The 14461-nt window shown below is 39.3% G+C and overlaps 1 long non-coding RNA gene across 1 annotated transcript; it reads right to left on the reverse strand.

Annotated features, from left to right (window-relative positions):
* Positions 1 to 1481: 1481 nt before the first annotated feature.
* Positions 1482 to 9165, reverse strand: LOC137188332 (uncharacterized). The gene is made up of 2 exons (XR_010929362.1): positions 9045 to 9165; positions 1482 to 1832 (listed from the first exon to the last, which is right to left on the reverse strand). It is a non-coding gene; the product is annotated as an uncharacterized lncRNA (long non-coding RNA).
* Between the last annotated feature and the right edge of the window lie 5296 nt (positions 9166 to 14461).

Below are 14461 nucleotides of genomic sequence, written 5' to 3' on the forward strand. Positions count from 1 at the left end.
AATGGAAAAGATGGCACTGACCATAAGCTGCAACTATGGGCATCAAACGGGCTCCATTAAAAAACCAACGGGTGACATCACACCTCACTATGTCCATCTTTATATACTGTCTATGGTTTACACTGAATGAGTCAGTCACTATCCCACGTGTTCCTGCCATTCACACTATGTAGTCACAAGGCCACACCTCACAATGATGTTATCCCCCCAACTACCCATGGCAGCTATTATACCTTTAGTGTAGTACTGGCACTAGTGTGCGGCATGCCCTCTCTCAATGTACTACTGATATAATGTAATTTATCACCATAATTACATATATGACCTACAAATGCAGATATGCTAAACAGATGGTCACTTACTGCACATGGGAAGCAGCATTGTTCACAGCTTAGCATGGCTGATGTACGGTAACAACAAGTAATGCCATAGACTCACATCAATTTGTTTTCCTATTCTTTCCATTCATTCAATTTCTAGAATTGAAATCAGTGTAAACATGTAGTTACCAAACTAATCTTCACATTATTGTCAGTATGATGATTCTTAAGGATGAATCCCTATTCAGCTTGATCCAGCATAACCTTTAATTCAGTGCAATGCTATTTGTAGCACCAGACCATCCCAAGGCTGGCTTATTCACCAGCTCTAAATCCTCCTAAAGCACCGCTTATGTCTCACTGTCTCCCAACAGCCTCATCATCTGATAAGCATGCGTGTTCTCACTACTTTTGCTCTTTTGTCCTATGTGGTGAATGGGAAGCCCGGTGATGAATGGGGGATGGTTCATTTTGATTTATTACTGCATTACATAAAATGTGCATCTTGTGTGTCACGACCTGTGTTGTGAGCAGAGGTGAAACGCAATAAAACATGAAAGAAAATAGACAAACCCCATGACAGGACCTCTTAGTTTGTTTCTTCAATGTAGTCAAACACTAAAATGAAGAAATCAGGGTTTTGTTCCAATAATGACTTTTGTTTAACTGCTGCTGTAAGGAAGGACATTGGTGCAAATTGAAGGAGGCCTGAAATAAAAATGAGAACAAAAGGAAATGAAGAGAAAAGGGGAATTATCAATGGTTTCTTCTTGATCTGTTGTGGCTTGGATTGTAGCTAATCTGTACATCACTTTGGACAAAAATGTCCAAATTTCAAAATGTGTCTTCCACATAGTGAATGGAGAGAAAAGAAGGAAATAAGAGGTGATGGAAAAACAGGAGCATAAGATCAGGAAGTAAAGATTATTTGCCATAACCATAATCTTTCCCTTACCATAACCACACTGTAGTTTCCATGTGCAGATAATGTAGAGAGTGTGATTTTTTAAAAATGTTGGCATTGGATGTAAGGGATTGTTTCACTGAATGTAATCAGTAATGTAATGTAATGTAATGATGTTTTGCAGAATCATCCAGTATCAACATTATTGTCTGGCAAGAGGGTTGCTTCCAATAAAAAAGCTCATCAAAGCAACTGTGCAGATATAAGTAAATATTTGTTTTTTTGATTGACATGTTTATTTTTATGATACACCATGTTTACAGCATTCACCATCCCTAAAATAAAGAATCAATTTATTCGTTTTTTGTAAAAACCTTAGTTTATCTTTTTAATATATAAACTAATTAACATTAAACCTCCTTATTGACAAGCCTTACAATAACTTTTCATACTGTTGAATTACCTTTAGTCCTCAGACTCACAATAAACCGGTCAACAACTCTGTGGCATCATTCATCCTCTCTTCTGTCCTCCTCCCTCTGCTGCTGCTGGTTAGACTCTCACTGCTGCTGGTAGAGAGGAAGGGCAGGCTGATGTCAGCCTAATGTCTACAAGAATTTAAGATACATAGCTAATTAGACCCAATCAATACATACAATTAGTGTTCATTTTGAACTCATTCATAACAGTTCACTATTAGTATAACAAGCTCTGTATGGCTGTGGATGAGAGGAGGGGCCAGAATAGAGGATTCAGAGTCAGGAGTCAGTGCGTGTAGAGAGGAGTATATGTGGAGAGAAGTCAAAGATTTCTGCACGTTCATGTTCTGCTTGTTCAACAGTTGCTTGATAGATTGCTTGTACCATCTCCCTTACTGGTGGATTTTGTTGCACTTATGGCAGCAAACAGTCGCTGTCGACTCAAGTAAACTATAACCTAAACTCTTTCATTCTCTCTGCTGTGGCCTCTCTGCTCTGCCATCCACTATGTGTCTGTGTGTGTGTGGAGCTCAGCCACAAACAGGCACTGACAGAGAGCAGAGGAGAGGAAGACAAAGAGGCAAAAATCCCCATCCAGGGAAAGGTTTTCGCTTTATCTTGGATTTTGTACAAACGCATCGGCTTTCCAACTTTAGGCCAATCACAATACATATCTGGAAATTGCTGTTACTATTCACTAATCACAGTCAGCACAGAACAGTAAACAGTGACCTTTACATTATCATTCATTTTAAATTGTCGTATTTGTATTTAATTTGCAGGGAAATATACACATCAACATTTACTTTCATATTATATTCACAGTCGTCTCAAGTATATTGTTCATTGTAAAATATACTGCCTCAACACATGTATCTTTGTCACTGCTCTTAACCAAATTTGAGGGATCACTGCCAGACTGGATACCAGTCTCATAAATCACATGTCAGCTGGGAAGGAGTCAAGGAGGTCTTAGAGAGGAGGGAAGAAGAAAGGGTGAGAAAAAAACAGAGAGGGGAAGGAAAGAAGGAGGTTAAGAAGAGGAAGAGAGGGTGGGGGAAGCAGCATTCACATAGCTGAGTCGGTCGGGGCCAGGGGGAATTAGAGGATGGGTACAAAGCTTTTGTTCCAGCTGGGAGAGAGCAATCATCTGATATCATCAAACTGTAATGAATCTATATCGTCAGGAGAGGAGACGAGGGGAGAGGAAAGTGGAGGGACACGGGTGTGGGAGTGAAGGAAAAAGGACGTGAGAGGAGGTGAAAATTCTGAAGACACGAGAAGATGAAAAGGAAAAATTTTAGGTGAGGAAAGGGAAAAAAAGAAGGGAGGAAGCGAAGGAAAAGCTGGACAGGGGAAGGTGAGGGAGACAGATGTGAAAACCAAAATATACTCTCTGGGTGAGGTCTGATAACACCTCTTACAGCCAAAATACACACGGCATGGACGCGGCGCAACACATCTGTGTGGCATGGCAGCATCAGAGTGCTTCCATTGAAATCAACTGAAGCTGCTACACTGACCACAAGCCGTGTGGCTCATCTCTCCTCGATGTGCGGCTACGCGGCCCTCCAACAATTAAAAGCTACATAAAACTGTAAAAAATGAGTACAAACTGTTTAAAAATTATGAAAATAAATACCTCATTCTACCAGAGGCAATGTGATGCAGCAGTGCAACCTTGTGGGTTTTTTTTACATTGCACATTAAAACAAATTAATCAAATAAATGTGTATCCATGATCCTGTAGCTAAAATGATCTAATTAATTAATTCAGTACCAGTTAATATAGCCTACGCTTCCAAAACCTGATAACTAACTGCATTATCATTCGGAAAAACTCAATATGAATGCAGTGACGGCGACGGAGTTGGTTTAGCAGGTAGAAAACCCTATTCCGCCCTGCCTACGTGACATTTTGCGTCCATGCCGTGGTGTATTTCAAGGGTTAGACTTTGTCAAGAGATCAATATTCAGACTACAGAAATAGTTAGCACTCATTTGCTGGTGTGCGTGGGATGCAAACTGTGAGGAGAGTCCTCTAAACTAAAGGTGATATATCTGATCTGAGACCTTTATCAGCCAAACATTGCTTATTTACCTTCCTAAACAGTTGATCAACATGACTGTTTTTCTGAGCTGCCACGCTATGGTTTTGGTATGGTAAAGTTTGGGCACAAAGATAGAAGAAAATCATGGTTTGGGTCATAAAAAAAAAAAAAAACTAGTTAAGGTTGAGGATCGTGGTCATAGTGAAAAAAAGAATTACTTGGGAGACCTGCTGGCCTGTGGGTTGACAGCACAGACAATGTAATAGCAATGTCCGCAATTCCAGTCTAGTCAAAGTCACACATTTTGCTGACCCATCCATTCACCCTGACCTCCTCCCTCACTCTACAACAGTCTTATATACAACAGTCACAGCAGGCAGTAAATTTTACTGTACCAAGGCAGGTTTGCAGCTTCAGCCATCAAATGGACTTGGCTACACATATTAACAGTTAATAAATTAAATATATCACAAGAAAGTATTTCCAAGTGATTGGAGCATTTTATTTCATTACTGTATCTGGCAAACCCTCTTCTTCTCCTCTCCTTTCCACTCTTTCCTTTCTGTCTGGTTGTCTCCATGTGATTTATCCTGATTAGAGAAGTTGAGATCAGATAATAGCAAATTTGTTGTTTCAAAGTAGAAAATTGTTTTATTGCCATCTGTAGTGATTTGCTGACAAACCGTAAATGAAAATCATCACATTATCCAACTGGTCTGAAAGTGAGTCCAATTGCAATTCAATTACCTATCAGCCATCAAAGTGCTGAAAGAGACTGATGAAATAATTATCTCCTGTGGTCCAAGTTTGTCTGCCTCAATTAACCACACCATTATTCCTGCCCTAGAATGCCCAGATATTCAAAGAATGGAAGTACAGATACCAACTCAGGTATGTTCGGTAACCCTCTAAATTACAGTTCCTTCATTTCCATAATTATGCTCTAATTAGGCTCTAAAGCAACAGAGACCGGGCACTGTTCTTTTCTTGCTCTTTCAAATGGTAATGGATTAGTTATCTCTGGGTCTGGCCAAATCCAGCAATCCAAGCCCAAGGGGAAGAAACCAGCTGGGACCTGTGAATTCAAGCTATTTTTGATTCAAAGGGCTTTAATTCCATTTTATTACTCAGTTCAAAACATGGCCATTTTTTCTCAATAACCGTCACCATTCAGGATTACAAATGAGTCAGGTGAATTAATTTTGAATCAGGACTGGATTTTTCTGTGAATGGCTGGAGCTGACAAGCACAGACTGAGATTTTGTGAAAAGAATAGCGATGAGCTAACATAGCTTGGCTTCTTCATCATCTCCTATTATGCAGTAAACAATGCTGCATTCCGAACAAAGCCCGATGTGAAAAGTTTTCCAGCTAATAAGTTATATCCAGCTCCCTACAATGCAAGGAACCGAGGTGTTTGTTTGCAGGTGTATGCAGGTGTATTGCCTCTGCAAGCATTACATATGAATTTGTTTTAGTGATGCAATATGTTATTGTGGTTACATGTTTTTATTTCATTTACTGCAAAACCTGCTGTTTTTAAATACTTTCAAACACATTACACCATTGCACATGTTTACAGATGCTTGCTTGAGATACTGTATTTAATCTATTACAAAGAACATTGTCTAGTTTAATTGTCGACTCTAATGCATTGATTACCTCTCTGGAGCAAGTTTCAAATCTCAAAAATGTTAATAAAAGATAGTAATGTACTGATATGCATAGATACTTGTAGGTAGAAAGGTAGAAAATCAAGGTAATGCTTTATTTTATGGGTTTGTTATATCCTAATAATTTTTCTAAAAGATTCCTAGAAAGAACTATGCAGTTTGGTACTAATAATAGAGAATGTTGAAACAAAGTTAACACATTTTTTTGTCTGTTATTGTTTTATTATTTTGGGTTTTTTTTGTTTTGTTTTGTTTGCTTTTGGGTGTGTGAACTGTAAATTATATAACTTCTATATCATTGCTATTATTAATGATATTTATCATTTCATTACTATATTTATGCATTAGAATACTGTTGTCCTTAACTGTCTTAAAAGAGTTATTTTCTTTCTTGCAGTCCATAAAATTGGTATTAAAAGTAAAAAAAAAAAAAAAAAAAAAACTATGGAAAAACTGCACAAACTTCGCATGCTGTAAAATGTTTGCCACACAGATGTCTGGCCAGTAACTTTCACATGCCAACTCTGTTGTCAAGGGATTGGCTATATTTCAGCTCACACGTATTTGGATTTTGCCTTGATGTACCCTGATGTGGTGGGCGGAAGTACGGGAGGCAACCTGCCACAAATTGACCGGCCACTAAACTTTAAACCCACACCACGGGGTCAACAAGTTCCTCAGGCCTCACAATAGTCCAGGCTCATTACCACATGAGAGAGGAAGACGAAGAGGAGGAAGAGATAAGAGGAGGATCAGAGGGTGGGAGGACAACAAGGGAAGGGAAAACAACAGAGAAAGAGACATAAAAGGGTGAAAGAGATGAACAAATGAAGAGAGAGAAAAAGAACCAGTTTTTTTTAAAAAAAAAAGAGAGAAACGGGGAGAGAATCCCTGCCCCCGTCAAAATAACTCCTCCAACTAAGTGCCCTCTGATAAGTGATGTAGAGAAAAGGTGGGGGGAAAAAAGGAGGAGGGAGAGAATCTGGTAAGAGAAGGAGGAGAAGCGGGAGGGAGAGGTGATGAGAGGCAAGAATCAGAAACAATTTGTTTCTGTCATTTTCTAGCAAGGTCAACCAGATAGGGCTACTGCTATAGAAATTCCACACGCCTCCTATTCCTTTTACTATTTCTTCTCCCTCTGCTCCCCTCTTTTCTCTCCTCCTCAACCTCCATTTCCAAACTAAATTGACTCTGACATTGAGATCATATTTGTTGTCCTTGCAAGGCCAGGGGTAAACCATCATTGCAGTGCACCTTGTATCTGAAGGGCTAATTTAAATTCCTTCACTGCACACCTCCTCAAACCTCTCCAGCTCTCACAGTCTTTTTCCTGTGATATAACAGAACACAATTTCTTACTTACTTACTTCCTGGCAACGGATGAAAAAAAGTGCTCAACGGAGAACTTTTGTCATCCCAACCTTGGGTTAGACCAATATATTGTGTTTTCTTAGTGTGAAGCAGCTAGTGGGTCAGATACTTGCTCCTGTGCACTGTGGGAGGATTTCCCTCTCTTATATTTTTTTTTACCCCCCCCCTCAGTTGGTCAAGTTGCTTCTCCAACTCCTGTGGCTCATGTTGATGAGCCTCCATCTATCCTGAGGCTGAAGTAACCAGCATCACAAGTGCTGGAGAAGTGGATGGGAACATGTGTAATTTGCAGGAAAGAAGAAATGTTAATGTTCTCCATGTTTGAATGTGTAGTTTCATTATGAAACATGTAGACAGACACTTGCCAAATGTGGCCACTCGCTGAAAAATGCAGCGTTGGCCTGCGGTCTGCCTCACTCTGCAATCAGTTAAGAGTTACTCCTCTCTGTTCCACGTTCTCAGTCAAAATCAAAACATAACCCCGCAGATTTTTCCATTGCTGACACCAGACTGTGGAAGAGTTTGCCCCTTACTGTGAAATCATCCCCATTTTGTCCCCATTTGAGTTCCCTTAATTGTTAATAGAATAATAGAAAATGTCTTAATATTGTCTGTAAGTTTCCATTTTATAAACTATTTTTCAAGGCAAAGAAGGGACTTTTTTGTCAGTGTAGCCTTTACATTCAGCACGAATGTTTATATTTTGGTTTATTATTGTCTTCAATGAGTCTTTACATTTAATTGGCTATGGTCAATGATTGTAACTTCATTTACTCCTGCTTTCATTCAGAATATCTCTCAAAACTGTTAATTTGGTCCAGCAGTAGTCTTTTGCTTATGAACAGGAAATGAACAACAAACACTTGGATCCATTATAATACAGACAGTATGAAATATCAGCCTCACTTAGCGTTCAAATGTTTCTCTATGAAATATGTTTACAATATGTTTTTTTTTAAGTTACAATCCAAGAGTTTCATGAAATCAAACCCCTTTTTATACCCCATGGTCAGCATTTTCTGCAATAGCTATTCAATGTATTTACATTCAATACCTCGTTAGTGGCTGGACTGGCCACGGACCAGCCTTATAACTGCAGTTGTCTGTGAATGTGTTTGGATTATATAACTGAACTAATACCAGGATGCACACTTTTTTGTGACATTTTCACATCACCAATGATGAACAACAGGATCAAAACACGAGTCTTGCAGGTAATACATGAGACGCTTGTAGCTGTTTCATATATCAGTTTAGTGTGGGGCAGCTGCTCTGTAGGTGCGCTTGATTTGACTCTAACTGCAGTAACTGGGTGGGGATGAGCCAAATTTGCACCCAAAATGCTGTCAAACCTTTAATTTACAATTTCCACCGCAGTTTCCATGATCATCGACCAGCAAAGAGGCAGAAAAAAGGTGCATAGAGGGAGAGCGCAGAGTTAAAGCACCACAAATAACCATCAATCTGACACAACACTCAATGCAGAGTGAAAAACGAGACAAATCTGCAGATAGAAACAGATGAAAGATGTAGCACATGGCTCCTAACACTACTATTTAGTAAAGATTGTAATAATTTTGGACCAGAATCAGAGGACATCAGATTCAGACAGGGGGCAGAAATGGCTATTTGCAACATTAAATGACCACACCAGACAAGAAGCTGTAAACTGGTACCATGTATTATTTTTGAATATAAACAAAATAAATTAAATAACTTTAAGTTCAGCAAATAGTTAAATTCCACAAAGACATCTCAGTTTCAATTCAGCAACAAATTATTTCTTCAGTCACTTTTTCTTTTGGTTTTGAACTACTGAGTTCTTTTCAACTACTTTTCTGCTTTACCTGGGTGCACCCTTCTATAGGTAATCTCAATTCTCAATATTTGGATCCAATGTTAGGTAACAATATAAGAACCATATCCTGTTCAAAATGATGACTTCACAACACACTTCAACCTTACAACAGTTCACTATTCACTGCTCCAGCAACAACAAAGTCACTTTAACCAAGGCACAAAAATACACCAAATCAATCATATGAATACTCAGTCCTCTCATTTGTGCTGTTATGACTCAGTCCTTTCCACAGGCACAAGGAATGCGTTTGAAGCAGATTGAAGCAATTTTCCAAGTCAAGTCAAAAAATCAAGAGTAAAGTCAGAGTCTGGGATTTTGAATTGTGCAAGTGGGGCTGGGGGTTGAGCATGAAAGTGGTCTGGCCTTGTGCAGTTAAGATGTTTACCCTACTGTCATGGCAGGAGAGAGGTAAGGTTGACGGTTCTCGGCTCAGGGATCTTCAATCCAGGGATCTAATGGTCTTGTCTGGTTTGGCTCCCAATCAACTTCAAATCGACTCAAAAAACCTGACCTGCAGTCATTAACATGACCAGAAATGATCATGAATCAATCGCCATTCTGATTTGTCAGGAATGATTAATTCCTTAAACCTCAACAAAATGTATACATACAATATAAACAATCAACACATTTTAAATAACCTTTACACTAAATGAATTTCAGAGTAAAATGAACCAGGCTAAATTACTATTTTTTATCTTAACCTGGTATTTTTAAATTAAAACAATATTACATGAATTACAGACCAACAGTGTGAACTTTACACACTATATTCTTGTCTTCTGTTCTTCAAATCAGATTCAATATACCAATGAAATATAATACTCGATAAAACATAACTTAGTATGTTGCTTCAGTATTAACAGTTCAGTAGCTTTACCAGCCACAGAAAACATTGAGCAATTAAAAACTCTACATGTCACATCTTTATATTTTTCCTAGTTGAGTTGTCAAACAGATTTACTTTAGTTGAGCTCTACAACAGTCGGCTAATTACACTGTTCAGCACTAAATGCTTATTTTTGTTAGCTGTAGGCTCATTCGCTTGTTTTGACAACATTATATGGTGTTTTTACTGTCTTATCTGAGTTATATTTTAACCGTTCAGCAGTGGATCCTCTCTCAACAGTGTCACCCAGCGTCTGACTAGCGTACGCTGTGTAGCTTGCCTACGGTGCTGCTGACCTGCGCTCTGATTGGCTGAGGCACTTCTGTGTTGTTAGCTCTTTGTGACCCAGGTTACAAAGAGCTTCACAGATAGGTAATTAAAATAGTTATAATTGGAATTAAAATAATTTCTCTTCCAAATCAAACATCCCAAGATGTGACTGGAAAGTATTGTTCTTTTAACTGCATTTATAACTTCTTTTTTTTTAACTCAAACTTTGCTTAACCATGTCATGTGATGCTACTTGAATACACTTTACCAGCAAATATTACTGGGACCACTACATAAAATTGCAGATGAACATTTAATATCCAAGAAGTCACATTATAGGCACCACTGACTATCCCTGACAACAAATTGGCCACAGTTTCACACATTGACCATACACAGCCATATACTAGGTTTTGACCTAGTCTTGTTGTGGTCCGCCAATCCTGTGTTGGATTCAGATTGCCTACCTAAGCATGAGGGATTCACAGGAAATGATGCAGCATATAATCCAGCACAATTTTATTGCATTAATATCAGCCTCACTGTTTACTGTCAAACGAACAACACACACTGTTAGATGAGGAGTTTCAGGCAACAGACTGCACACCTCCAACCTCAACTACTTTTGCCATGTGAGTCATGAAATCAGATGGTGGTTGTTATTGTTATTAACTATACAGTAGGTTTTTAGAGCTTTTTCTCTGAAAACAGCTGCCTGCTGTGGTGAGAGTGAACCGTAACAGTAAAGTTGCAGCCGGACAGCTAAACAATGAGCTGAAACTTGCTATAAAGCTCCATAAAGCTGAGAGGAGCTGCAGAGTCGTGTGTAATTCTCTCTAGGTTCGTCAATTTAATGCCATTACACATACATCATGATTATGATAATAATTATTATAGCTGCTAAATAAAGCAGAACATTTTGACAGTTATTTTCAAAATAGTTAGATTCACAAAATCTCAATCCAAACATACTAGATATTTTTTTCTCTAGCAAAATATTCAATTATATTTCTTATTGCAGTGCAGTTAATGTTCACATACATTTTAAAACTTTACTAGTTATTTTTTATTATGGTTGTGTGACCTTTTTGCACGCTGATAAAGTTGCATTGTCCCTCCAAAGGGAAGTTGTTGCTCAAAAAAAAAAAAAGAAGAAAGAAATTTGAGCTTCACATTGAGAACTTGGCCTTAGAGAAAAATAATTTGCACATCAAGTTCAAGTTTATCGTCATCCCAACTCTACAAAGCAAAGGTAAACAGTAGGATGAATGATTCATTTCTCTCAAAAGGCCTTCAAATAGACATTTGGGTTGAGAATTAACATGACACATCAATTTAAAAAGTTATAATAAAAAAAAAAACAAGACACATATAAATAGGACAAGAACTATCAATAATGGATAAATAAATGTAAAAGTGCAATAGTACACTGTACAAATGGCTGCATGTTGAATTAATAAATATAATAAAAATATAAATGAATGGCTAAAAATGGATGTGGCAGCATTCCCTTCCCGGCACTAGTGGAGTGTAAGGGGACACTAGTGGGATGTAAGGGGTGGGGTGGGGAACAGGTTGAGACGAATGGATGGGGGCAGCAGTGAGTTCAGCAGTCTCACAGCCTGGGGGGAAAAAGCTGTTGCACAGCCTGGTAGTCCTTGTACAGATGCTTGTGAAACTCCTGCCGGATGACAGAGGGACAAAAAGCAAGTGTGAGGGATGGGAGGGATCTTCCGCAATACTGGAGGCCTTCTGAACAGTGCGTGGGTGAAAAATGTCCTGAACACCAATGATTTTCTCAGCTGCCTGCACGACTCCCTGCAGAACCTTGTGATCAGCTGCATGGCAGGTCCCATAACAGACGGTGATACAGCTGGTGAGGATGCTCTCAATAGTTCCTCTGTAAAAGGTGGTGAGGATGGGAGGGGGTGGGTTCACCTTCTTCAGCCGCCGTAGGAAATGCAGTTGCTGCTGGGATCTCTTGGCCAAAGAGCTGGTGTTCATGGTCCAGGAAAGGTCCTCTGTCACCAAGAAACTTGGTGCACTTTACCCTTTCCACTGTGGAGCCGTTGATGTTCAGTGGGGAGTGGTCGGGGCGGGACCTTCTAAGGTCAATAATCATCCCCTTTGTTTTGTCAATGTTCAGAGACAGATTGTTGTTCTTGCACCAGTCAGACAGCTGTTTCACCTCCTCTCTGTAGGATGTTTCATTGTTGTCGCTGATGAGACTCACTACTGGGGTATCATCCGCAAACTTAGTGATGTGGTTTGTGCTGGTGCAGTCGTGGGTCAGCAGCGTAAACAGCAGGGGGCTGAGCACACAGCCCTGGGGCACACCAGTGTTCAGCATGACTGTGCTAGAGCTGTTGCTGCCGATCCGTACTCACTGGTGTCTGCTAGTCAGTACGCAGAATATTCATGACAAATAATTTAATAAGTATTAATCATTGAATATTTTGAATCATTCCTGTCAGGGCATATACATTTCAATAACAAATAAAATTACTTAATTAAGATCATTCGTGTAATCTTTCTTTATTTATAGTCAATTATTATTTCTTTTAGCTGAAGAAATTGTTTACTAGCCATTGTTTTCAACTCCTTCCTCCTCATCCTCCTCGACCTCTTCAATGGTCTCATGCTGCTCATCCTCCTCATCTACTGCAAAGTCCTTCGATAAATTGAACAGTACTACACGTGCAAGAATGATCTTGCATGCTCTGCCCGGATCCAAACAGAGCTCAGCATGCAGGCAGCAGAAGCAGTGTTTCATCTGCCTGTTGACCTGCCTGATAATTGCCTGTGTCTTGCATAAACTGATGTTGTAGTTCTCCTGTTGTGTGAGGAGACAGAGAGAGGGAGGGGACCACATATCTAATACTATCAATTATTATCAATTAACAAATTGATCTTCATATTGTATGGGTGCTTGAATCGTGATGTGGGTCCCCTCCATCACCCCTGAGTGTCTTGGGAAGCCAGCAACATTAAAGAAATGTGCTGCTATTTCATCCTCCTTTTGTTTTGAAAGGAACTTAATAACAGTGTCCAGCAGACAGGTGAGGGCATTTGAAACTCTGTGAATGACGCAGCACTCTGTTGACTTGTAGACATGAAATACCTTGTCTAACACTGACTGGAAAGATCCTATAGCATAAAATCATAGAGCAATCATTCAAAGCAATATGGCTGGAAGAGCACAGCTGAGGAAAGTAGAGTGATCCAACTCTAGAGGGTCAGATAAATCATGAATTGACTGCTGGTCAAATCTATAATGTAAAATCAATTGCTCATCATTAAGTGTATCCATTGGGTTCTCCCATTCATGGAACACTCTTCTTTGGATGCGTTCATTTACTTCATTTATTGCCATAAACTCGGCCATGTTGTGGTTAAGATAGAGTCAGAGGTACCTTAAGTTGTTTTCCTTACTTTGTTTGCTAAGGTCTTTTCTGCAACAGTTTGACAAACTTTAAGGAATTCCTTAAGTATAAGACCAAGATAAGTAGAAAACCTTAAATACACAAGTAAGCATTTTAAGGAATCCTTAAGGAGAAGAATTAAGGTTGTTTTGTGCAACCGATTTTATTTTAAGGAAACTATTAACTTAAGGTGTTTTGTGCAACTGGTCCCTGAACCTTTAAAATGGTAAATGGTACATGGGCTGCATTTATATTGCGCCTTTTTAGTCTTCTGACCACTCAAAAGGCTTTATCACTACATGCCAACATTCACCCACTCACACACACACATTCATACACGCAGACTGGAGGAGCTGGGAATCAAAATGCCGATCTTCCGATTAGTGGACGACCCGCTCTACCTCCTGAGCCACAGCCGCTCTTCAGTGGTCCCTCTGTGATTATAGCCATAGAGAAAGGTTGAGAGAGGGTGCCTCTTTTGCTAGATAGCCAAAACTGTGTCTGTCTTCGCCAGCTACAGAGTGTTGTCCTTAAAATTCAATTTCTGTAGGATTGGTGTGAAAGTGGCCATTTGTATGCTGTATATTTTATAATTTGGGCATTCAAAAGCTCTTATCATAGTTTTTCTCAATGTTTCTGAAATGTGACATTGGGATCTTTTATTATGAAATTGTCACCATGATGTATGGGAAATAAGAATGATGTGCCACAGGTCAATGATGGTAGATGTTGGAATTGTGGGTGTTTTCCGGTCTTTTTCTTCATTCCTTCATGTATTTCCAATCTCCACTCCTCCACATGCCTCTTTCTGATGTAATTGTGTCTGACATGCGGGAATAGAAACTCTTTCTGGGTGAAAGCAGAGCACTTGTATCATTTACAGGTTATTTCTCCACCCATAATGTACTGTGATCTGCTTAGGCCTCAACATAATGGATGAGAGACAAGCCATTATACGCAGTACACTATGGACATCATCAAAAAACACTCTAGAAGCCCTTGACAACACTTCAGTGTGAAAATGGAGAGATACAATGTGTGTGTGTGTGTGTGTGTGTGTGTGTGTGTGTGTGTGTGTGTGTGTGTGTGTAAGAGAGAGAGAGAGAATGTGAGTAAGAGAGCACAAAACAGATTTGTGTCCAGAGCAGGTTATTAGGGGGCCTGATGTGTGGCAGGGTTTAAACTTTCATTCATTTTAAAGTTTGCAAATGTCAATTTACA

The sequence above is a fragment of the Thunnus thynnus genome, chromosome 8 (assembly GCF_963924715.1).
Source record: "Thunnus thynnus chromosome 8, fThuThy2.1, whole genome shotgun sequence".
Lineage (NCBI taxonomy): Eukaryota > Metazoa > Chordata > Actinopteri > Scombriformes > Scombridae > Thunnus > Thunnus thynnus.